Source organism: Anomalospiza imberbis, chromosome 8, assembly GCF_031753505.1.
Source record: "Anomalospiza imberbis isolate Cuckoo-Finch-1a 21T00152 chromosome 8, ASM3175350v1, whole genome shotgun sequence".
Classification (NCBI taxonomy): domain Eukaryota; kingdom Metazoa; phylum Chordata; class Aves; order Passeriformes; family Viduidae; genus Anomalospiza; species Anomalospiza imberbis.
In genome coordinates, this window is record NC_089688.1 from 28,474,619 (window position 1) to 28,498,194 (window position 23,576).

The window sequence follows — 23,576 nt, forward strand, 5'->3', positions numbered from 1 at the left end:
TGGAGAATAAACCTACTTCTAAGCTCACTTAACCCATTTCTTACCCTAGCAGGAAGAAATATATTTAGAATATATCCTTGGCAAGTCACATAGAAAGAACTCAGTGCAGGGAACAAAACAGATGACCAAAAAAATTGCAAATGGAATAATAAGTGGAATGAGGTTCCTGCTAGCCCATGGTTCGATATCCTGGATTCCCAGCAGCCTCCTGTGTGTTGTTGGATCCTTGCTGCTTCCCTTCCTCCTGCCGCCCATCCTCCTCAACTACCACGTTCACTCGAGCACATCTGGTATTGCTGCATTGAAGCATTTTGATTCCCTGTTTTCCACAGGCTGCCAGGACTCATCACCTCCTGGAACAGGCCACTGTGTCTGGTCTGTGGGTGATCCCACACCTGATGCATGGAACCACCTACGAGTTTGTGCTTTGACTGTGCAGCCCTTATCAATCAGCTTTGTCCATGTATGATGCTTGATGCCAGACATTAAATCCTTGGAGTGTGGAACATGCAGATTTCCCATGCAATTATCTCGGCCATGTCACCTTCTCCATCAGGGACATACAGGCCAGAGTGCTTCCCAGAAAAGCTTACGAGTAGTGTTGGAAAAGAGTATGGGAAGTCAGATGTCTGAGCAGCACAAGTGGGAACACTACAGCAGGATGATATGGACAATGCCAGGTAGCCTCTGCTTGCTCCTTGAGCTTGTAGGTCTGCTCCTGAATGGCTCCACCTGCAGCAGTGGAGCTTCAACATGCAGACTTTGCAGGTGCCTAGTGTCAGGAATGTAAGGAGAATTCAAGCCATGGAATGAATTTATGGATGCTTGGAATGATAATGGGAGCAGGATGGAAAGTCTCTCTTGTTCAAGATGAACACAGAAGAGAAGGAGGGAGGAAACCAGATGTGCTCATGAATGCATAGTGAAGCCTGCAACAAGTGTACTGGATGAAGAAGGGAATCTATTTGCATTGTTTAGCTGTGTGTGCTTATGTTTGTCTAGAAATTGGGTAATTGGGATGTCTTTCCTTGAGAGCAAGCTAAACGAAAGGCAGCTGCTACAGAAAGAATGTGCAGAGACTTGAAGAGGAGGATGAGGTGGGTAGGGGTTGGGGGTTGGCCAGTGCTCTGTGGAGCGAGGTGAGAAACTGCTGCTCTTTGCTTAAGTGTCTGATCCCACTGCAGAAATTCTTACTGCCATTAAAAATGCAGTAGGGACTGGATTTAATTTCCTAGTTACTGAAGAAGAGAACATCCCGACTCTATTGGAAACAGTGGCAATAAGGTGATAGCTCAGGGTACTGCTTCTCTATGGTAAGGTCTTGATCCTCAAAGCTGCTGAGTGCTATGGCAATTTATACAGTAGGGTCCATATGGAAACAGACTGGAAGAGGTCAAGTATTCCATGGTGACCTATGCTGTCACCACAAATCAGCATGTCCCAGTGTGTACAGCTCACTGTCTTTCCAGAGCTGCACTAGTGCCAGCTGATAGACTTGGCATATTTGCCTGTTAGTTAAAGGCAAAATGTTGAAGAAGCCAACTTTTGCTTTCATTTTGATAGAAGTTTGATTGTACACCCTGTGCTAATTGTAGCACTGTTCTTTTGCTGTCTGTCTCCACGCACACATCCCTTGAAAACCTCTGCTTGCTGCAGATCTCATCACATTGCCCAGCAGCTGGTGCTGGGAACAAAGAGGCTCTTTGAGCACTGCTGGTGCTCGGCACTGCTCTGGGAGCTGGAGCTCAGAGAACCACAAGATGATTCAGTGTTTGTTGATCCCCCACACGCAACTTGATGCTCTGTCCTGGGCATGAACCCCAGCTTTCAAGCTGCAGCCCAGATACCTCATACAAAGCACCAGGGCAGCTGCTGGTTGTAGCTTTGAACTGCTACAGCACCATGGGTTCATGGTATTGCTTTAAATGACCTGTGAGTGATCCTCATGTCCCCATGACATATATCCATATCCCTTGTCTATCCCCTGTGCCTGCAGAGTGTGAGGACCAGGACCAGTGAGAGCTCAGAGCACAGCTCCTTCTTCTCCCTTTGCTGAGCACAGGCTTCTTCTGGCTTCCCCATGCCATTTTGTTTCATTTTGGGTTTTTTTCCCCCTCCTCTAAGCCCCAGAAAAGAAACTACTGAAGAGCTCTAAATCCTGGGGGCAAGGTATCCTGCTCAGGGTTTTGCTGCAGCCCATGTTTGCAGAAAAGCCTGTGTGCAGCCCGGGCTGTGTATGGTACACAGAAGATTCAGAGCCTGCACAGTGCTGAGATCATCCTGGAGATGCCAAAGTAACAGGCAGGCAGTGAGGATCTCTGACAGCCAATACATAACACCAAAAGTGGTGGAGGGAGACTACATAAAAGAAAATCATATGTAAAATTTCATATGTTTGGTTGTTTTGGGTTTTTTTAAAGATAGATATGCAGTTTCCATGGACATTTATTTTTATCTTAATGTATGTTTCCTTTTATTAAATATGCATAACCAGGCTTGCTCAGGGTGTGAAGTCTGGTGTTTGATTTTCTTTACGTTTTCTCCAGGGAATTACTAATAGGCAAGCAGATTTCTGGAGACATTAGGACAGTTTTACCTTCCTTCTATCAGATGTTTCAAGCCTTAGGAAGCCAGCCAGATACAGGAAAAGGACAAAGAATACAGAGAAGGTAAACTGCTGTATGCAGTGTGAATGGATCATCTTCCCCTAACAGCCCATAATTGTACTGGATCCATCTTTTCTTTCAACAGACTTTCCCACCATTTAGTCCTCTTCTTGTTTTGACTTTTATCTTAGCCTTGGTGGGAGCAAAATTATTGCTGATAAATTCTGATTGGCATGGAAGGTGTTGGCTGTGTGACTTGAGGCTCAGTCATGGGGAACAGGTATGTTAAGTAGAAAAGGCCCCGTGTTTAAGAGGTGAGGAACTGGGAGCTTGTTTTGGTGGTTTTATTTCGGATATATCTTACTTTAGAAGAAGAATCTCTCAACAGAGATCTGTTCTTTTGGATGGCCTGGGAGGCACGGTAGTGTCTTACTGAAGTGTCATATTTTAGGAAGCCTAAGCATAAAGTTACACTGACCTTAAACAAGGAGAAAAGGTGGTTGAATAGGGATTGAAGCCTATTTTTGAGTTTTCTCTTTAATTTTAGGGCAGAGCCCTTTCTTTTGCCTTGCTGATGAAATGAGAATTATCGATGCCCCTTGACTGAAGTTTTCCTTCTGTTTCCCAGTTAGGACACAATCTCAGAGTTCATGGGTATGTCACAGGAATTGGTACAAAATTCAGCAAGTGTATTAAAAACTATTGGCCACATTGTTCTGCGTCCAGGTCTCTATTTGGTCATCTGGTTCAGATTCATACCACTTTTTACATTATTGAAGCATTCTGGAATCAGGGAACACACATTTCTCTGTCAGGTTCAATGGTGAGAACATTTCACTGTCTCACTGATGTGCCATTTAGAGGAGAGGTGAAAATTTCAGAATTATTCTATCAACATCACTTTTTCCATTGAAAAGGAAGAGTATAGGGCAGGTTACCCACAAATGTCATCACTTATATCTGCTTAGAGTGCAGTCTTCCACCTGAAAGGTCTCATGGTGTTTTTATCCATTAGCCCCTTCTTCATCAGGGCCATTTTGTATTATCTTGGACTGTATTGAGCAGCAAACTATGAAAACTAAGAGGCAGAGCAAAGGACAGGTGGCACAGAGGCTGTTGCAGGAGGTGACTCATTTGGCATTTCATTCTGATCAGATTACTACATTTAATTTGGGCATGGGAATCTGACATTTTCTGTCACTTCTCCTGGCAGACTGGAGGAGAGGTGGAGGGGGAGAAACTTTTGTACAAAGCTCTGAAATGCAGCAAGGCACGAAAAATTTGTTGCCGTTCTTTTGTACTGTTATACACTGGAAAATATCAATTAATTGCTTTCTAACACAGTCAGTTTCTTGGCTGTGAGTAGGAGGCAGGTTACACTGATCTTGGTGCATGTTCTTTCTGGCAGCAGAGATCAGGCCTGAAAACACATCTACAGATTGTACAGCTGTCCTCATGAGAGGCATGGACAGTGGCTGAGTTATGTGAGGCCCTGATGAACCTCAGCTTTCTCTCATACAGCAAGCCTGGTGAAACTGATCTGACCTGGTGTGCAGCCACATGTCCTGTGATTAATCAGCTTCTTCGTAGCCTGAATACGAGTCAGGCAGCTCTTCAGCAAGGTAGAAATGGATTCTCTGTGGTGAAACCTTGGATTCCTTATCCCAGTGCTACTGATGAGAGTGTGAAAAGAACTTGGATATGTTTTATGTCTTTATCTCTGTCGAGATAAATACACACACCTGGTGCTCACCTGCCTCAGGGAGCTCACTTCATGCATCCTCCCCTTACCTTCACTCTCCCGCTGTCTAGTAAGAGGCAGGGAATCACAATCAGCAATTAACACTGTTGCACTAAAGTGCCTTTAGAAGGGATTTTTTAGCTGAAGCCTCTCCAGTGATAATGGAGTCAGCAGGGCTGATAACCTGCTGCCCAAGGATGGAGCACTACTCACTGAAGAACCTGCAGCTTGCAGTGGGTGTGGAGACATTTTGGAGTTTTCACGCCAATCTCCTGTGGCATGGCCGGGTGGGAGCAAACTGCATTGTTTAAGGCTTACAGACGTGGTAACAAGTGCTCCCATGGCAGACAGGGATCTCTAGCAAAGCCCCTGCTCTAAGAAGGGGTCTGTGCCCTACAGCTGCCAGTGCTGTGTGTGATTAGCCAGCCCTAATGCTGAGCTCTGCAGATTAATGTGTTCCTCTTCTCCCATTATATCCCTTCTGCACCAGGCAGCCTATCTCTTCCATCAGTAATGACCAGCTGCAGAGCCTCAGGGTTTTCTCTAGCTGCTTTTAACTGATCTAGAACTTCTTATTTTTTCCATGCTGTGCCCTTTCCTTGATTGGTAAATTCCCCAATGTCTTTAATCAAGCTGTGTTGAGCCTAGCAGCTCTGGCAAGTTTTCTTTTGTTTTAATAAAAGGTGAGTTTGTTCCCCAGGCAGGCTCTGCCAGCTCAATTTCAGCTATTGCACATTGGTCTTTAAAAAAGGGAGCCTCCCATCTCAAAACCACAGGAAATACAATATCCCAGGTGAACTCCTGCAACCTGCCCGTTCCCCTTCAGAGGAAAAAGGGACTTTTCCCTCCCATTTCACTGAGCTCAGTGTTTTGCTGAGTGCATTCTTCATTCACAGCTCCAGGCTAATGGACTCAAAGGGTTTAGTTGTGTGGCTGCTGTTCAGCCCAGCCTTAGATCTCAGATGAACCCGTGGGCTCTCCAGAAGTGTCCTTACTTAATATTACTTGAACCTGCAAAGCCAAAGTTAGGCATTCTTGACATCTCCCTGCCTGTCTCAGTTCTCAGCCTCTCCCTTTTTTAGGCATTTAATAAAAGCTGGGAGAAATGTTTCAAGTACACAGACTTTGGAAAAATTCACTGAAAAGGAAGACCAAAACTTGATATGAGTTTGGTGAGCCCAGGTGAGTGGATTTTGTTGGCAGAATTTTTTTTTTTTTTATTAGTAGTATTTCAACCTCTTCTTGAGCTGTTACCTTTGCAACAGCTGGTTATGGAACTGGAGAGCAAGTGAGAGGAATCCCAGATGACTCACAGAGACTGAGAGGCCATAACCCTGCAGCTTGTCCTGGCATTCCCTCTAGAATATAATGTTCCTTCGGACAAGATTGTTTGAAAAACCTTTTTCAGATTTTATATGGTTTGGTTTTTTTAAGCTTCCAGCTAACAGTAAGATGAGAAAATTGAAAGGTAAGCCTAATTATCGGGAATAGTTCCAAAATTTAGACACTGGAAGTGTGAAAACTGATATTAAAAGCATCTCTGTAATTCATCTAGCCCTGTATAAAATGAAGTAATACATCAAGATGAGTGCAATGTAGGGCTGTGTCAGGCACAAGAAATCAAAATTGAAATATTGAACCAAACGATGTGAAAAATCATCAAAATTTACAAAATGCAGTAATTTATTTAGTTACATGCTTTCTGCATAGAGGAAGTGGACCTCAGTAAAAATTAATTAAGTGGGTCTGCATGAAATTGTTGGGTCAAAGGTAACAAAACCATCTACGACTCTTCTGAGAGTTCTGGCTCAATTTCTTTTTTTTTTCTCAGATGGAACCATCAGGAAATTCGACCTGAATTCAGGAATAGCTTCTGGAAAAGAGAAAATGCATTTCTCAGTGATTTTATTGTTGACTGAAAAAAATATGTTTACCCTGTACCACAGCAATATAAATAGCTTTTATCTCCATTACAAACAGACTGATTTTATCTATCAGTGATGTACTTTAAATCTCATATTTCCATTACAAACAGGTTTGTTTTACCAGTGACTTACTTTAAATCTTGTAGTAGAGTTCTGCCAACCTTAATTTTCTTTATGGGCAGATGCAGAACAAAGAAAAATAGGTGCTATATGCTCCACATTCACTATCAGTGAAGTAGTGAGCTCAGCAAGATTTCCTTCCCTGCCAGACTGTGTACAGAACAGAATGAGAGGGAGATATTGGGGTGATCCCTGAGGCTTTCTAGTCATGGAGGAGGGAGAATTGGGATCAACGTGCTGGGCTGGGAAGGTGTGCAAACAGTGAGTGATGCAGAGAGCAGCTCATGCCTCAGCCACGGTGCAGGGCTCCAGCAGCTCTGCTGCTCCCCCTGCACGAGCCCCCACTTACACAAATGTCATCAGCTTTAGGATGCAGCATGTCTGCACAAACAAACCTCCCAGGCCCAGACCAGGAAATTATTGCACTTGCTTTCTAAGCAGAACAAAGCTTAGTGCAGTGATGAAGCTACACACTTAGCATTGAAGACATGAATGTATGAAGTCAATTATAAAAGGGAAGCTCTGTGGTGCACAAATAATTGGTACAAGTACAGTGGTTTTCTGTGTGGAATATATCCTTGGTGTATTGCTGCAGCCTTCCAACACAACCAGAGCAACTGATTGGAGAGAATAAACACACCTTAAAAAGTAAGGGGGAATGGACAAAGATGGGAAGTTAGAGGTTAGCAGTGGGATAGATATTAATCAATATTTTGAAAGCCCTAACTATCAATTTCCATGCTTTGAAATATTAGAAGTTCTTTTAAGTACAGCCAGAACTCAGAATCCTCTGAGTCATTAATGGCCGTGATGATCATTAGTACTAGGCACCCAGAGAGTGTTAGAAACAAATAAAGACAGTTTATGTTCAGAACTATTTACAATATGAATTGAAACAGAGCAAAGTGAGTGGAAATGATGACCAAATAAAAAACACAAGAGACAGGTTGTTAAGTCAGGGTTTTGGTGGTACTCCAGTGCTTCAGTGAGGCTACTGTAAGTGTGCAGGTTGCTGTGGTATTGCTGCATCACTTCTTCAGTGGCTGGCAAGTGGCCCCAGCAGAAAAGGACTTGGGGGTGCTGCTCAACAGCAGCTGAACATGAGCTCAGGTGTCTGCTCAGGTGGCCAAGGAGGCCAATGGAGTAGAGCTATCAGCCCATTATCTGACTGGGTTTTCATAGCTCCCTCCCTCCTTGCTTTTAGGGTTTATAGTTTTGTCCACTGTCATAGTCTTGAGGGGATTTGGTGGAGTCTCTGCTGTGTCTGGGTTTTGGTTTTGGGGGCTTCATTCAATACCTCTCCTTCCTTCCTTTAGTGATGGGAGGGGGAAGTTCTGTCCTATTTAGGAAGGAGGTGCTGCTGGAGGTTGAATGGCTGAAGTGACATTTCCCATGTAATTTTGGCCATCTCCTCTTCAGTGGAGGATGGTGATCATGGAGGAGCCTCTGGGACAGTTCCTATCACATCTGATTTCTTCTCTTCAGGAGCAAAACCTGGGCAGGCTTTGGAGCTCTGGCAAGGTCTCCTGGCTCATAGGTAGCACAGCAGGATTTGGCCTACTTTTTATCTTCCGCTGGTGTTTCTACAATGTAAGAAACATTATTCTCTGAGCTGCCCTGAATCTGTGGAGTTAAGAAGAGGTTACAAAGAAAAGTCTTAATTCCCTGTACAGCATAGAAGTAATACTCAACATCCAGTTGCCAGGGAACAAAGTTCTTCCTAAGGAATAATGGACAATGGAGAAGCCAAAAATATGATTAAAAACTATTTGGCAATATACCATATTTTTACTTTGTCTCAAGCCTTCATCTTATGATTGCCCTGATAGAGGTGTAGAGCACAGAATAAAATGATGGAATGGGAAAGAAGCATAGATCATTTTCTTTCCAGTCCTATGTCACTGCTTTGCAGAGAAGATGTTCCTGCCAGGGGACATGTTCATCATTTTTCAAGTTTTGTGTCAGTCTTCTAAAGAAGATATCTGTTGATCATGCTTAAATTTATCTAGGGAGTATATCTATCTCAGCAGAGAGAAAAATAATTCATTCTTTAGATCTGCCAGTCAGAGCAAACATCTGTCCTTACAGTGAGGAAAAATGATAGAATCCATATCCATATCCTCTTTGACAAGTCATCCCCAAGGAAGGCATGAGTCTCACTGTGAGCATGTTCTGTGGGAAAAATAGTGAGGTGCAACAGAAACAAGAATCAACCTTCCTAAACCAAAGAACGTTTATCCCTACAATTTCTAATTTACACTCTGCCTTACTGCTGGGAGAATTTTATATCACTCCAAGAAAACCCTCAACGCTTTTTTGTGCTCATTACTGTTCAGGTTTAAAGAAATTGTTTCTCAATGAAAGGTGCCTCTCGAGCTGCATGAGAAGGCAGACTGCAAGGAGACACTTTCTGACTTTGAGTCCCAGCCACAGACTTTGGACTTCCCAATCTTATCAAGATGTTCAGGAGAACAGAGCATCTCTAAAAAGCAAGTCAGACCTCAAAGTAAGAGAACAAAGCCTATCATGTCAAGTGGCAAAACACAGGAGCAAAGGAATAGTGGCTTAGGGGAAAGAGAAAAATAAAATGAACTATCATCAGGTTGTCAGGTTTACAGTTTTATGATCTGTACAAGCTTAATAGAGTTTAATAGAGTGGAAATCCATACCTTTGAAGCTGCTGTTGGAATGCATACTGCCTGATGGGGTTAATTGAGGAAGGCCTGAGTTCTGTGATGTCTTAATAGTGCCACTTAAGTGGGTAAAATATGTATTTATTTTTATGTTGACAAAACAATTAAAGCAGTTGCTCATGGCTGTACTCATGCACTATCTGCTGCATATTATCTTATGCAACTTTAGTGTGTTTTCTTTATCCTCCCTGTGTGTTGGTGCTCTCAAACCACTGCTTTCTCACTTTTCTTTTGTAACTTGAAACACTTTTTTTCTCTCCTTCCCCTCTCTCTCTCTTCAGCATTGCCTTCTGTTCCTCCCTGTCTCTCACCATAGACTGTGGAGCGTGTTATGTTTTAGAGTCCTAGTTCTGAGAGACAAGCAGCAGCACCTGCTCATAAAGCTCTGGAAAGCCCTTTGCCAAAGCTTTTGGGACATCATATCTATCATTGGTGGCTTTGAAATTTTACACCAATTTGAGACAGAACTATTGATGCAAAACCTTTATTACAGGAGGAAATTTTAAACTTGAGGAACATGGGAACAACTATGGCTGTAATATTTTTGGGAGGAAGGAGGAGGCTTTTTATTATTTTTCTCAGCTGACAGTTTCAGTTTTGACTTGTTTTCTCCTTATTGGGCCAATTCTCTTCATGCTTCCTTAGATATATTATAATTCTTAAGGCTCCCTAGCTATGTAGTCATATTTAGACTTTTGAAAACAAGCAAAACATCCTTAAGGGCTCTTAAGTACACCAGTGATAATGTTAACTGAAGCAGCGAGAGATCTTTCCTTTCTTGGCTAAAATATTTCTGCAGGACAGTGCCACAGCCTTGGCTATATTCCATCAGTCTCATCTTCCCTGGCTCACTGTCACGGCTTGCTAGTCTGGAACAAAGCTCTCAGATGTGTTGCGAGAAATAAAAAATCTTACAGAGAAAGAGAGTTAATGGCCACAGTCAGAACTATTAATACCAAGCAAGGCCGAGTTAAAGGAACATGCGGCAGATCTTCACACTGGGCTCCCTTTGTGCCTCTTTGATCCTGCGCAGCTGTAGAACAATTCAGAGTAGTAACACCTGCTGTAAAACAGCTCAGTGACTGTGCTAATTGCTTAACTGAGGAAAAACAGCATTAAATAACATGAGCGTGACCACTCTGTTTCTGCCTTCAATCACTCAACAAGAGATCAAACACCAAGATCTGCTGCTGAAACACAGTGAGAAGGAACAGGAGACCTGGCACTTGTGCTGCACTGAGAGCTTGAGTCTTAGTTAATACCCTCGGGGGAAGAATTTGAACACAACTTAAAGGCATTTTGAGTGTTTAGGGACCATCTTTCCTGTGTTTCTATCACTGCATATTCTGATGGATGTGTTTGGGGGCTGGAAGGAAGCATCTGCAAAACCCTAAATTCATATTGGCCAGCCCCAGGTTTCTGAGGAAGGGGAGTCAGCGAGGACCTGTGAAATCAGCTTTTTACAGACAGGACAAAACTTCTGGCCAGGAGCTTTCTGGGTAACAGCTTCCACCCTGCTGTGAGAAGCCTTTAGGCAAAGAGATCTGTAAACATTTTTGCCTGAGAAACTGAATGGTGGCTGCTGAACTGAACTACATTGAAAAGTGTGATGGGCATCTATCATGAATATGGATACTTATTGTCCAAAACATGGGCCATTTTTTATTATGAAATTAAGGTAGGTTTGAGCTATTGGAGTGGGATTTTGCTATTTGCAGGTATGAAGCAGGCAGCTTTTTGTCACCTTCAGACACTGCAGGTGTTTTCACTGTACAGACCTGGGGGATGCAAGAAGATGGAGACTAATTTGCAGGTCTTACCTAAAATAGTCATGTATTTTGAGCATTCCTTCCAGTGTGAGACAGTGATAAATTAGAAATCCTGCCCTGGTAAGTCTTGTTAGTAAGTCTGATATGCAGTTAGCTGACAACTCTGATGCATGGGGTTTCAAACCTGCTCTTTGGAAACCCTGCCTTCTGCCCACCTCCCACCTCACTGTGAGGAAGTATATCCATCAAATTTTACATAGGATGGCTCATATGGCTATCTGGATGATAGGAGCAACATTTTCTGCATTAGCAACTCTCAACAGATAATGTCTTGAGGATTGAGAGAGGGAGATTAAGTCTGAATAAATATCCTGTGTTATTCATATTTAATCATTTTACTTCGATGTTGTCTAATCAGTCAAAGCAACAACTGCTACTGACATATAGGTTTCATAAAAATATACCCTAAACTAAAGCACTAAGCCTTGTCCCTTTATATTCATGTCAAGACTGTAAACAGATCTCAGAACAAAATTACTTAGAAATTGAAACTGATGGCTGTAATGAAAAAGCCATGTTACCAAGGAATGACAAACAGGAAATTTGGACAGATCTACACTGCTGGAGGAACTGGAAGGAGAAATTGTCCTGTGAGAAGCTTGGTCTGGTAAGTGTATCTTTGTCATCCTATTAGCTTCTGAGTTTGGGACAGATTAAAGGTGTGAAACCTATCTGCCCAAGTATGCATTTTAATATCACCACCTTACAGTCTTCCCACCCTACCCTCCTTCATAAATACCAATAGGAGATGGAGGGAAAGGGGAAAGCAGCAGGGGGACAGGGGATGGTTTTGGAGAGACTGAAATGTTTCTGGCTTTCCTGGTACAGAACTACAATACTTGGCAAAAGGCTGGAAGCAGCATTTGAGGGAGGAAGGAAACAGTGAAGATGAGCTGAGAGGGGGACAGAGATGGTGATTTGAAAATTTCTAGAAGAGGCAGAGCAGATATATTGCTGATGTGCTGTAAGTAAAGTGCACTACAACCAGTTTGGCTGAGGTGAGCTGGCACATGCTTTCACAACGAAATTTGGCTCTTCCATCACATGAAATATCCTCTGGTTGCTGCCCCATCATTTAACTGCATGGCATTCTACTTGGGACACAGCAAGCTGTTCTCTACCTTTAGAGACAGCCAATACGTGTGGCAACGTCCTGAATATTTTCATTGTAGCAGAGAGTAGGAAGCCCCTCCACTGCATGCATTAGCAATGCAATTTCATAACTATCTGTTTAGACAGTGCACAGGAGCTTGAAAAACAACTTGAGACACTTTATTCCCCCTGGGAAGTGCCATCCGAGAATATGTTAATCTGACGAATAAGCAAAAAGCTGTCCCCTATTGGTGAACCATGAAGAAAACCACCTCCTTTTTTTCTGGGTTTGTGAGATGCCTTACTCCCTGCCAGGAGTGGAGCAATCTTTACCCTCTCATCAAACCAGACAGCTGAAAAGTATGGAGACATTGTGCTGCCTCCTTCGACTTGCAATGTGAATTTGATATTATCTGTACCACCTTTGACAATGAACTTGAAATTAATCAGAGGAGAAATGTCTTATTTGATTATATTTGACCATGAACATTGATCAGTTGCATGCAATTTTGACTTCAGATCTGCATGTCTAAAGTCCTTTCTAAAAAGGGCAAAATATTACCCAGAGATACACAGGAGCTTGTATTATCTGAGTCTCTGAAAAGATACTCTCAGGGGAAATGAATGTACATCTGGGAAATTAAAAATCATTTGCTATGAAACTCTCAGTGAGAGATGGACAGTATCAGAAGAGAGATCCCCAAGACATCAATCCTCTGCCTGTTCTCTTTTCATTGCAGCTGTGTTAGCTCATTCTACTTTCATATTCTTGCATTCACTTCTGGCAGATTAGAAATTCTGTCAGTCCTCTGAGGAGACCATGTCAAGACCCACTGTTCTTCAGTATCTCAAGAAGCACAGGACTGACATCTGACTTCCCCATCTGTAGTCTGAAAAACCCATGGAGACAACATAGTCCTCTATATAGCCTCTTTTTCAGGCTTCCTTTCTGCCACAGGGGAGTTGCTGGGGCCTTGGGTACAACAATAATTTGGCATCCTTAGGGCAGATCAGCCAGAGGATTTATCAGGCAGACTCAGAGTCAGGTGAGCCACGAGCTCTACACAGTTGAGGGCAAAGCAAGCTTGAAGGCTTTGCTTTGAATGTTTTCTGTGTCTGCTAGGTTGGAATTCCCCCCAAGAATGTTGTAAAAATCTCTCCATAGGCCTTGTCGGTGCAGACCACCACATCCTCAGTGCTGACCATGTCTGGTGGTGACTGGACGAGAGCCCCAGGTTTAGCTGCCTCCAAAAGCTCTGGAGCTTTCATGCACCAAAACTCCTCCACAGACTGAAGCAGCTCAGAACTGCCCTGCTCTACTGAATGAAGCAGCTCTTCTGTTAAGGAGCACTTTGTAGCATGCTACCGGAAAACATTCTACTGTTATTACTTGAATCTTAAATGAGTCGAGATCATCACTTGCCAGTTCTGGCCCTTCTTCCCCTTCTGTTTCTTGGGCTAGGGTAGAGCTCCCAAATTTGGTCTATCCCATGATGCTCAGATAGTCCGGCACTTTTCACTGATGACAATAATTCAAATTAGAGTGAAATAAAACATAAACAAAAACAGAGATGAGATGAGATGCTTTTTATTGCATGTAGCAGGACAGTGCTCTGATGTCTGCTCTAGTCTAGAGCCTGTGACAACTTACACTGCTCAGCTGCATGGAATCTGGGAACTCCAACAGCACACAAGCTCAGGCAGCTCCTCCTAAAAGAGTCAGGATAGCCACATTGTCCCCACACCTCTCAGAGACTTCAGTGTACTGAGGCAGATTTGCATGTCCTGACAGGTTTTTCTTCACTGTCTTTCAGATTCATAATTTCTTTATTAAGGGCAATAGCTTTTCCTACCTCTCACTCTGTAACTTTCCTGCTCTTCAGACATCCAAAGGGTCTTGGATGGCATTTCCTGGAGGGAGTAAAGTGTCTCAAGCTGTTTTTCAATAGGTTGTTTTTTTGTTTTGGTTTGTTGGGTTTCTTTTTTTTGGAACCTGAGAAGGAATTAATATTTCACACAAAAGTAACTGGGTGGGTGGAGGGGGGAGTCTGAATACAAAATTCACTTGTTGGTTGGGATTCTGGGGTGGGAGTAAAGGAAGAAAGCATTGCAGTTTTCAAGCTCTTAAGAACATGTTTTTCCAAGTGCTGTTCTTAAGCATAAGACTTTTAATAATAAGAGCACAGTGGGGTAATATAAATGACACAAAAGGCACTCTCATTGCAAAGCTGAACAGTTTGTGGTTTAGTAGATTTTTATGATAAAAGAGACAAAAGGAATAAAAGTTTTTTTCCTTCTCAAAAGCTACCATGCCTAGTAACATATTTTGCTAATAAAAATAATTCACCTTTCCCCCCCTCCAGCTCCTGAGATATGTTCTCACCCAATTAAAGTCCTCCTGCAGATCTGTAGGCTTATTGACAACTTGTTCCATGTCACTAAACTTGGTTTCCTGCCCTGTTACAGAAATTACAATGCAATGCTTTTCAAATGGTCTTAGTGTTTATAAGTGGCAGAGGAGAGGGCATTTTGCAGACCCTCAGCCTCCTACCTGGGATCCTCATTCTATCCTGCATCTTCCTCTTTGTTTCCGCTTCCATCTTGTTTGTCAGCAGCAGGGCTTAGCTACCAACAGGAAGAGATTCAGTTTTCTTTTGTAATGTAGCAAAACAACTGTTGTTTGCCTTTTTTTTTGCCAATTTGCCCCAGGCAGGCTGGAGGTGAGGAGCTCTGAAGTGTGCAAATTTGCCACAAGGACACACAGAAAGAGGTTGGTGTTTGTGAGCACATGGAGAGGGGAATGAAACTGAGGGAGACAGTAACCAGCATCCCTTAACATGAAATGGGCCTGTGAAATCTTGATGGAGAGAAGGAAATCCTTTTCTGTGCAGAACAATGATGCCAGTCCAAATAATGAAATCCTCTGAAAGTAGGCCTGTAGATAAGCTGTGCAAGCAGTGTGAATGCCAACTATCATTTCAGCTGCAGCCCAGCAGCTGGTGCAGGCTGTTTGTAAATCTGAGTGCACTGTGGCAAGCGAGGCAGTGTGCCCCCATTAGCAGTTCGGCCACCTTCTCATACAAGAGTATGGAATCAGCCACATGACTGACTTCATGCCTTTTTTGACAGAAACAGTAGGTGCAGAGGCTGCCACAAGTTCAAAAAGCTGAACTGTTCAGTTGTGTAGGCAACCAATGCACGGCAAAATCTAAGGATGAAACCACAAGGCTTTATGGAGAATATATGACCTTAATCCCACTAGAGGGCTTTGTAGTAATTTCCCCTCTCACAGACCATGTGAAAGGCTTGGGTGGGTATCTGGTACAGTTTCTGTGAGCCACTCAGGTATGGAACACCCACTGAAATTAGGGGAGAGGCCTCAAATAACTGTTGAGGAGCTCTGTCGTGATGTATTTTTGATATATAAAAGAAAAATTATAAAACTTCCAGTTTTTTTTTCCTGTTTAGAGCTGTATGTTCCTTGCTGAATGAGCTTTTTCCAGCACAAGGAGATCCCATCTTTTGGCACCACAGTAGTTTTAGGCACAGCTCTGCTCTCTGGACAGAAAGGCCAAAGCAGTCTGTAGTCCTTGAGTCACCAGGATCTAGCAGAGCACAGGCAGCAGAACACCTTCTCTCTCTGCCCAGCTGTTGGATCCATTCCTGATCACACATCTGGCACAATACCCCTGGGTGCCTTGCCCGTGGCTCTGTAGAAATGCATGCATGAAGGAAAGAGCTGTACCTTGCTGCGTGGCTCTAGGCCAACCCCCTCTGCAGCACGACACAAAATGCCCAATACAGTATTACCTCAGTCTTTTCTTTCATTTCTCTGATTAAAAGCAAACCTTTGTCTCTGCTGGATGCATTTGTTATTACTAGTTCATTGGCTACTGCATATACAGCTGGTTTTAGCCTCCATTTAAAATGCAGGGAGTTTAAGCATTGCATGTAGAATACAGCAGGATAAATAAAGACATACTTGAGCAAACATACATTTAGTAATTCATTTTTCTACCAGCAGTTTTAGAGAGCTGTGGGGTTTGTGATTTTTTTTTTTTTTAATCTAATCCATTCAGTCAGCAGTCTCAAGAGTGAAAGCTTCTGCCTCAGCTTGGGGTTGATGCTTGGTCGAGCCTTAAACTTTCATGGTTTTTTGACACTGCACTAAGTCTGAAGCTTTGATGTCTGAGGCTGCTGCCTGCACAGCGTAAATCATATTTTAAAGTTTATTGGTACAAAGGGTGCCTTTCCTCAGACATTCACATGTGCATCCACACTCAGCATCTTCCCACTCTTTTAGCTACCTACAAGTTTCCATAGGATTAGGGGATTCTTTCCCGCATGGATGTTGCCATCTTTAATTGAAAGCTCGCAGTATTTGTGGGCTATGGTAATACATACTTGTGCTTGGAAGTGCTGATTGAGGGACAAAAGAGAAATTAAAATGTTTTTCTCACCCCATTAGTGGAGCTGCTGTACCTGGTTCTCTTTGGCTGTGTGTAAAAGCTGTTGCTGAGGCCAGTGGGATTAAGTGAAGGCCAGACCTGACGTACAGAGACCAACAGTGACTTTTGGTGTGTGGATACAAACCAGACCATCTTTCATGGGTCTCCAAAGAGCTTGTTTTATGCTTGGCACAATGGCTGTGCAGGCCCTTTGGCTGCTGTGTTTACTGCTCCCCTTTTGGCTGGGCCTGGGGAGATGTGTGAGCCACCTTTCTGAAGTGCTGAGTGCCACTGCTTGGGGAAGTTTGGGTCTTTCACAGGTTAATGGAGCACAGCAGGGCATGGGATTAGCAGGATTAGCAGGATCAGTGTCTGAGATGTAGCTGTTCAAAGCTTTCTCCAGAGTACAGATGACTGCTGGCAGGAAGGAGATGTGGCTTCCTATGGGAAGGGCAAGACACTGACTAGGCACTCGTTCTTCTGTTTCAGTCATTCTCTGTTCCCAAATGTGCTTTATACCAGGAGCACAGAGTACAGTTTGCACGTGTGCCTTTGTGCCAGATGTAAACTTTCTAGCAAGCTATTCCAACCAGTGGCACTGGTGATTGCCTTTGTGTATCTCCTGCTTCCCATCCACCCAAGTCAGAGCACACAACGAGGTTGTGCAGGCTAAAATCTGTGCTGAATTTATTTACACAAAGTTGTAAATCAAAAAGCAGCACCCAACAACATTCAGCACACTGAGTACTGAGGGTGACTTATGTTGTTATTCACTTCAATGTCTTTGGAGGAGACATTAGAGGGATGGTATCATCAGGGAGAGAAAACATGGAAGAAGGCTGGAAGTGTGAGTTTATTGTGACAGAACAGTTCAAGTCACAGCAACTTGTTTCAGAGCCCAGGTGCTGTCAGAAACACCAGGCCAGGACTTTGAAGAGGTGACCAAGCAGAACTTCATTCCCAGCAGAAGTATAAAGATTCTTAGTGTAATAAAAAATTAAATCTAATCCAACATCACCTGCAGTTATGAAGGATAATGCAGAAAATCTGTTGTTCCAGGTGTTAATTGTGGTGTGGCGTTTCAGGCAAAGCTAAGGAATGTAATACCTGTTAGTGGGACTTATGTTCTTAAATCCCTCAGTGCTTTAAAAACAATCCCCACTGACCCCCTCAACCATTGCAGTTACCACTGCCAATGTCACCTGGAATTTTTGCACCTACAGGGAATGCCTAGAAGTCCTCAGGGCAAGAAATAAAGCAGAGGGTCTTTCTTCTCCTGTTATTTTCAACAAAACTCTTTATCAGTCATTTTTTAAAGAGCTGAGGTACTCTCTCACTGTCTGCAGTTGTCACCTAGAGTAAAAAGCCAAGTATTCAGGCCTTTTTTCTCTTTCTTCAGAGTAGCTGCAGAGAGCTCAGGGAGAACTATATTGAAATACATTAGTAACACAGAAAACCTCCTCCACCTACTCTACCATCTCAGTATTTTTCCTCCAGCTTCTATTTATCATCTATGTATAGATTCCCTGAATGAACAAAATTCTTCAAGAATTCATGATTCAGGCTGTAGGGCCAGGAGGTAACTGGGGGGAAGGAAAAAATGGCAGGCAAAACGTAATTAATTGCCCGTGCACTGCTTTCCCTCAGCCATCTTTCCTTTGGAAGTGGAAATGCCTTGGTATAAAGGTCAGGGTATTAGCACGCTGGGCAGGATCCAGACAACTTTTTTCAATTTCTGCTATTGACTCCCTGTATGACCTAAGGTATGTCCCTCATTTCTCTCTGTCTTAGATCTCTATGTGTAAAATAAGGGTATTTCTTTTCCTTTTCCTAGTCTATTTGTCAGCTCTTTAAGCCTTGGCATTAGGTGTGGATGCAAACACACCCACACCTATGGCTCTCAAAGCATAAAGACAGGAATGCAAATATGCAAGACCGTACCTGAGCTTCAAAATCAGCACAGTATATCTCTGTTACTGATTGTTTTTCTTACTTGTATCCTTCTTTATCCATTAAAAACTGTGACTTTAAAACACAAAGTAGTTATGAGCCCGTTAGTATAGAGCAGGAATTTGTGATAAACTACTTTCAGATCACTGAAGATGGGAAAAAACTTCCCAGCAGCAGGTTCATTTGCAACTGCAGCTTTGGGTAAGGAGTTTCTTTAGGAAAGTCTTGCTGGCCAGTGTTTACAAGAAAGCGCTGGACTACAGGGATCACAGGCTGATCTGGCATTGCAATTCCCTGTCATCCTCAAAGGTACCCTAAGAAAATATAGCAGAACAGGATATGCTATTTAAATTCACAGCAGTAGCAGCAGTAAAATGTTTAAATGTCCCCAAGAACCAGCTTCTTAATATCCTGTCAATGCCACTTCTCTCACACCCCTGCTGTAACCGAAAGGAGCAATCAGAGAGACGCAGATTTCCACAGCAAAGCTGGCCAAAGACATGTTTTCCCCCGGCCAAATCCCACCTCCTTCTTGCAGTTCATCACCCCTCAGCTGTGTTGATACAACAGTTTATTATTAACATTATTTTCAGACAGTTCACTTCAGGAATCCAGGCTAGGGATCAGCCCCACGCTCCTGGTGGCACAAGCGAGGCGTGTCGGACACGGGGTTGGGATGGGATGTGCAGCTGGGAGCAGGGACTCGTCAGGCTGGGCTTGCTGCTGTGCCAGGGTGCTGTGCAGTGACCCAGGTCTCACTGTGTGCAGCCTGGTGTCCTGTTCACTGCATGGGAAGGAGTGTGTGCGCTTTCTAAGGAGCTGAGTGCATAGTGAATTCCTGAGGTTATTCACGGCGCAGCGTTCCTTGGGAGAATGTGCTAATTCGAATGTTTGTCTCACAGTATGTAGGAGTTAGAGTCAATGCTGGGAAATATAAAACTTGTGACACACTGTGATAATGGGGGCATTTAACACAGACCATTGAGAAATCATAGAGGAATCAAACATGAAAAACTACATGAGGTGACTTTTCACGAGTTTTTATTTTCCTTTTGTTCTTCTTTGGAGGGTGAATGAATGGGGATGGTGGCTCAATTTCTGGCTCCTAAGATACAATTTTAACAGTGATCCTACTAAAACATTGTTGAACCTTATTTTGCCCGAGTTACCAAAAACTGACTTCAATTTGCATGCTTGTGCAGAAGCTTATGCTAGGTACAAGCAGAGCATTTATGGTCTCCAGATGGCAGCTGTTTTGATATATGAAGGTCACATCTTTTTAGAACCATTTGTTTTGTATCCATAGACAAACTGGTTGCGATTTGGGGCTGCTTGGAATCAGAATGAATGGATAATGAATGATGGAACCTCAGCTTCCATGCAGGAAAAGTAGTCTGTGAGCTACTAAGGTTACACCTAATCAACAGATTGGCCAATGTCAGCAAGCACTTTTTTAATCAGGAAAAAAACAGGCATACCTGGGGATACATGCTATGAAAATTACCATCAAAGGGAGGAAGGAAGTAACTTCACAAGGAGAATACTGATAAATTTATTCTTTCCAACAAAAATTTTGGAGATAAGCCCATTAACAACCTTCTGTTTCTGCTTCTCTTTGTATTAATTTTCTCTTTCCTAGTTGAAAATTTAGGAGAACATTTAATCTCTTAAAAATTATGTAGAATTGTATGCCCATTTGTCTAATTCCTTTCATTTGCAAGGGTAGAAAGAACTTTTTGTCAGTTACATCATTAATCCTGAGCTTCTAGGCTTGGTTTGACTATTTTGAATACAGTAACTTCCAGAATCTATTTGAAAGTGTACATATCCATGCTTTTTTTGAGCAGAAAAATTGCTCGGCTTTCTGAAAAATGGTGTGCCCAACATCCAGCTTCAATCTCACAAGTGGAACACGGGGACTTAAACTGACAGAATCAAAGCCCAGGAAGAAAGAGCAGAACAAGGCTGGATTCTCAGAACTGACTAATGATAAGAGGGGCCTAGAAGAAGATCTGGCTTTCAGCTAGCTTTGTATGTCTAACCTCTGAAGATTTAGAAGCATTTAAGATGTCTCAAACCTGAGCCAAAATTATCTTCAGTCTGAAGTTTGCTCATTGACTGTTCTCTTCTCTTTGGGCTGGTGACTTCATTTGTCCCACAGGTCCTTTCACAGTGCATTTCCCTACCATGCCTGTGGTCCTTTCATCTCCTCTCATTTCCTGAGAGTGCTTAACTGCTTGGAATTCCTTTATTTTTCCTAATTTGAGAGTTCAAAGTATGGATCTGTAGCAAATTATTCCTGATGAGTGGTTTCATTAAAAGAACAGAAGGGATTTTTTTCTAAGAACTTTCTCTGTTGAAAAGGAGAGGGATAGTGAAAAAAGTACAGCCTCACACAACACTGAGAACTTCCCAGAACTGTAATTCATTGTTTTCTGTATAGTTAAGTGGATGGAGATGCTGCTACACTTTTTCTTTGCTGAAATTAAGATGAGATCTACTACTAAATAGTGCCCTTCCCTGTTCACAGAGGGGATTTTCCAGTAATAACAATGGTTCATTACAAATGGAGCAATTTCTCCACGAAGATCATAGACATAGAGCCAGAATTTTAGTGCATCTCAAGCCTAGGAGATTCATTAGGAGATTATTTGCACAAGAAAATGTAATATTTTAATGCATTTTCGTTGTTAAGCATCCAGTACAATTTCTTCCAAAGTAACTGTGGAATTGTAGCTGTACACCAATCAATAGACGCAGTGGGACTTCCTCAGCCTGTGATGCCATCAGCCATTGTCTTGATGAAAGACATGTAGTCTTGTGAAGATTTTCAAATTATTATTTAGATAGGGTCAGATTAATTCTACTGCATCAAGAAGGTAAGACTAAACTGGGAGAGCCTGGGGTGTATAAAGCTTAGAGGAAAGGAGAGAACCTATCTGTCATTGGGTCAGACTCTCAGAGGGCTGTTAACAATGGATTTTCATGAGTTAACCTTCTATCTTGTCCTTTTCAAAATGCTGTCATGTAACATGAGTTATGTGCTACCAGATAATTTTCGTAAAGTGGTTGCAGCGCGCACCAAACACAGTTGTGCTCTTTGTCTGGACTATCATTTTAGAACACACTTTAACTACATCTTCTGTAGGATATAGCCACTCTGGGGATCTTTTAGAGACACAATTCACAGCAGACAAACCATCTCTTATGTGTAGTCATGCAAAATGAAATAAAACAAGGTAAGACTGAAGGCGTCAGTCGACTTTAAATGTATCCGAATCCTTTCTCCCTGGAGAAGGCAAAAAGGCAGTGCTTCTAACCTTGCTGTGGCTTGTACAACACTTGCAGCACTGATTAACACTTGTTCACGTTTTGCCTGATTTCAGTGGAAATTCCAGGGGGCTTCTGGGAATTCTGAAACTGCCAGATGAGGAATTCATGGAGGGTTACCCCTACAAGGAAAAGACAACTAGCTCAGGCAGCATTGCTTCAGCTCAGGAGCACAACACGGCCCAGCCTGGCTTTGGCAACAGCCCTGTGGTTTGTACTCCTCTGAAGGGCACAGTAGGAACCTGAACCCTTTGGGACCCAGCAAGGCCTGATCTCTGGGTTTCCCACATTTTTCAGATGTCTCCAAGAAATGGAAATTAGGCAATGGAGGCAGCATAAGCTCAGCACCCCAGCCCAGCTCTGCTTTCCACCAAGAACCTGGGCAGAGTTGAGGTGTTTTCCCAACTAACCTGGAGTGTGATACACTTTAGGTTGGAGACAGGCGCCCTTCTGCTCCACCCAGGGAGATTTTCCAGCATGCAAAAGTGCTTAATGAGCTCTGGAGCCCAGGATGAAGGTGCTCACTGAATTAAATCATCTTTGGGACTATGCAGTGTAGAGAGTAAATACTGTACATCACCATCTGAGAGGCTGGCTCCTAACTTCAATTTAATCCCTATTTAGACTGCTTGAATCTTTATGTTCTCATCCATAAAATGGATTTAACAGCATTTTCCTGCCTTTCAAGGCAGCTGGGTAAGCACACAAAGATATGTGGCTTAGCACTAATGAGCTCTTATGAGTACTGTAAATGAGAATCATCTAGATTAAAATGATACAGGGGATTTTCTTTATTTTGCTGAAAATAACTGAATCTCTAAGGTCACTTATGAGGGTTTTTTTTTTTTCCAGTGGAAACCTGTAAATTTTGTGTAGGAAAGAGTGGGTCCAAAATTTATCAAACATAAAGGTGCATGCATAATATGCATAGAGCAGTCCAACATTTTCACCCTAAGGAACTTCTGTATAAAGTATTCTATTATATTTTATTTTGGTTTATTTTATATTTTAATTTTTTCACAGCAAAAAGTGTCTAGGAGAGCTGCACTAGGGAGAGATCTGATGCCTCAGGTTGCTGTCTTTGGTCTTCGGACTCTAAAAGTGATGGAATAGTTCCACAGAAGCAGAAGGTTGAATGAGAGAAGAAAAAAAACTATCATGGTTTGTACACAATTTCATCCAAATCAACCAATTATTACACTATGATATGTGTTTGTAGGCTTTGACTAATGTGAAACATGGCAATATCTACCTTTTGGGCAGAATATATTTGTTGTACAGAAGAAGGGACAAGTATGAGTTTGTGCTGCACACGCAAGAGCAGAGGTACAGAGGAGCCATTCCTCTCACACCTGCTTTGTCTTTTGCCCTTTACTTGTGTATGGACTTACTGTGTTTGTGCCTGGTACTTATGCCTGGTTAAAGGAATAATTGTTTCATTTGTGGCAGGATTAGAAAGCCCTAACTCCAAGAAAGAGAGGAATATGGTGTAAAATGACTCGAACTTCAAATTGTTACTTGGGCTTAAATCCAAAGGACTTCATTGCTTGAAATTAGAAAATGAACATAGTACTCTCTTTTCCTGGGTTGGTTTTTCGTTTGGTTTCTTTTTGTTTTGTTGCTGTTTTGGGTCTTGTTTGTTTTTTCCTCAGGTGTTTGAAACAAGATCTTTTGGAGCATCCTCTGCTATTTATCACAAAACCAGCTGGAGGACTGAAACATGAGATGTACAAGGCAAAATTAATAAAGATTGTCATCCTTTCTGGTTTGTCTCTTCCTGCAGGATTTCTGAGGTGCCCTTGCAGTGACACCAACCATGTGTGAATACAGTGAGTATAATTA

At 42.6% G+C, this 23,576-nt stretch overlaps 1 long non-coding RNA gene across 3 annotated transcripts; it reads left to right on the top strand.

Annotated features, from left to right (window-relative positions):
• The first annotated feature begins 5,602 nt into the window (after window positions 1-5,602).
• LOC137478583 (uncharacterized) lies at window positions 5,603-21,856 on the top strand. 3 transcript variants are annotated; one of them, XR_011001676.1, is made up of 5 exons: window positions 5,651-5,815; window positions 6,179-6,246; window positions 11,364-11,521; window positions 11,743-11,878; window positions 21,791-21,856. It is a non-coding gene; the product is annotated as an uncharacterized lncRNA (long non-coding RNA). The 3 variants fall into 3 exon arrangements; XR_011001677.1 differs by lacking the exons at window positions 5,651-5,815; window positions 21,791-21,856 and adding an exon at window positions 5,603-5,635 and having other exon boundaries at window positions 11,743-13,068; XR_011001675.1 differs by lacking the exon at window positions 21,791-21,856 and having other exon boundaries at window positions 11,743-13,068.
• Window positions 21,857-23,576: the final 1,720 nt, after the last annotated feature.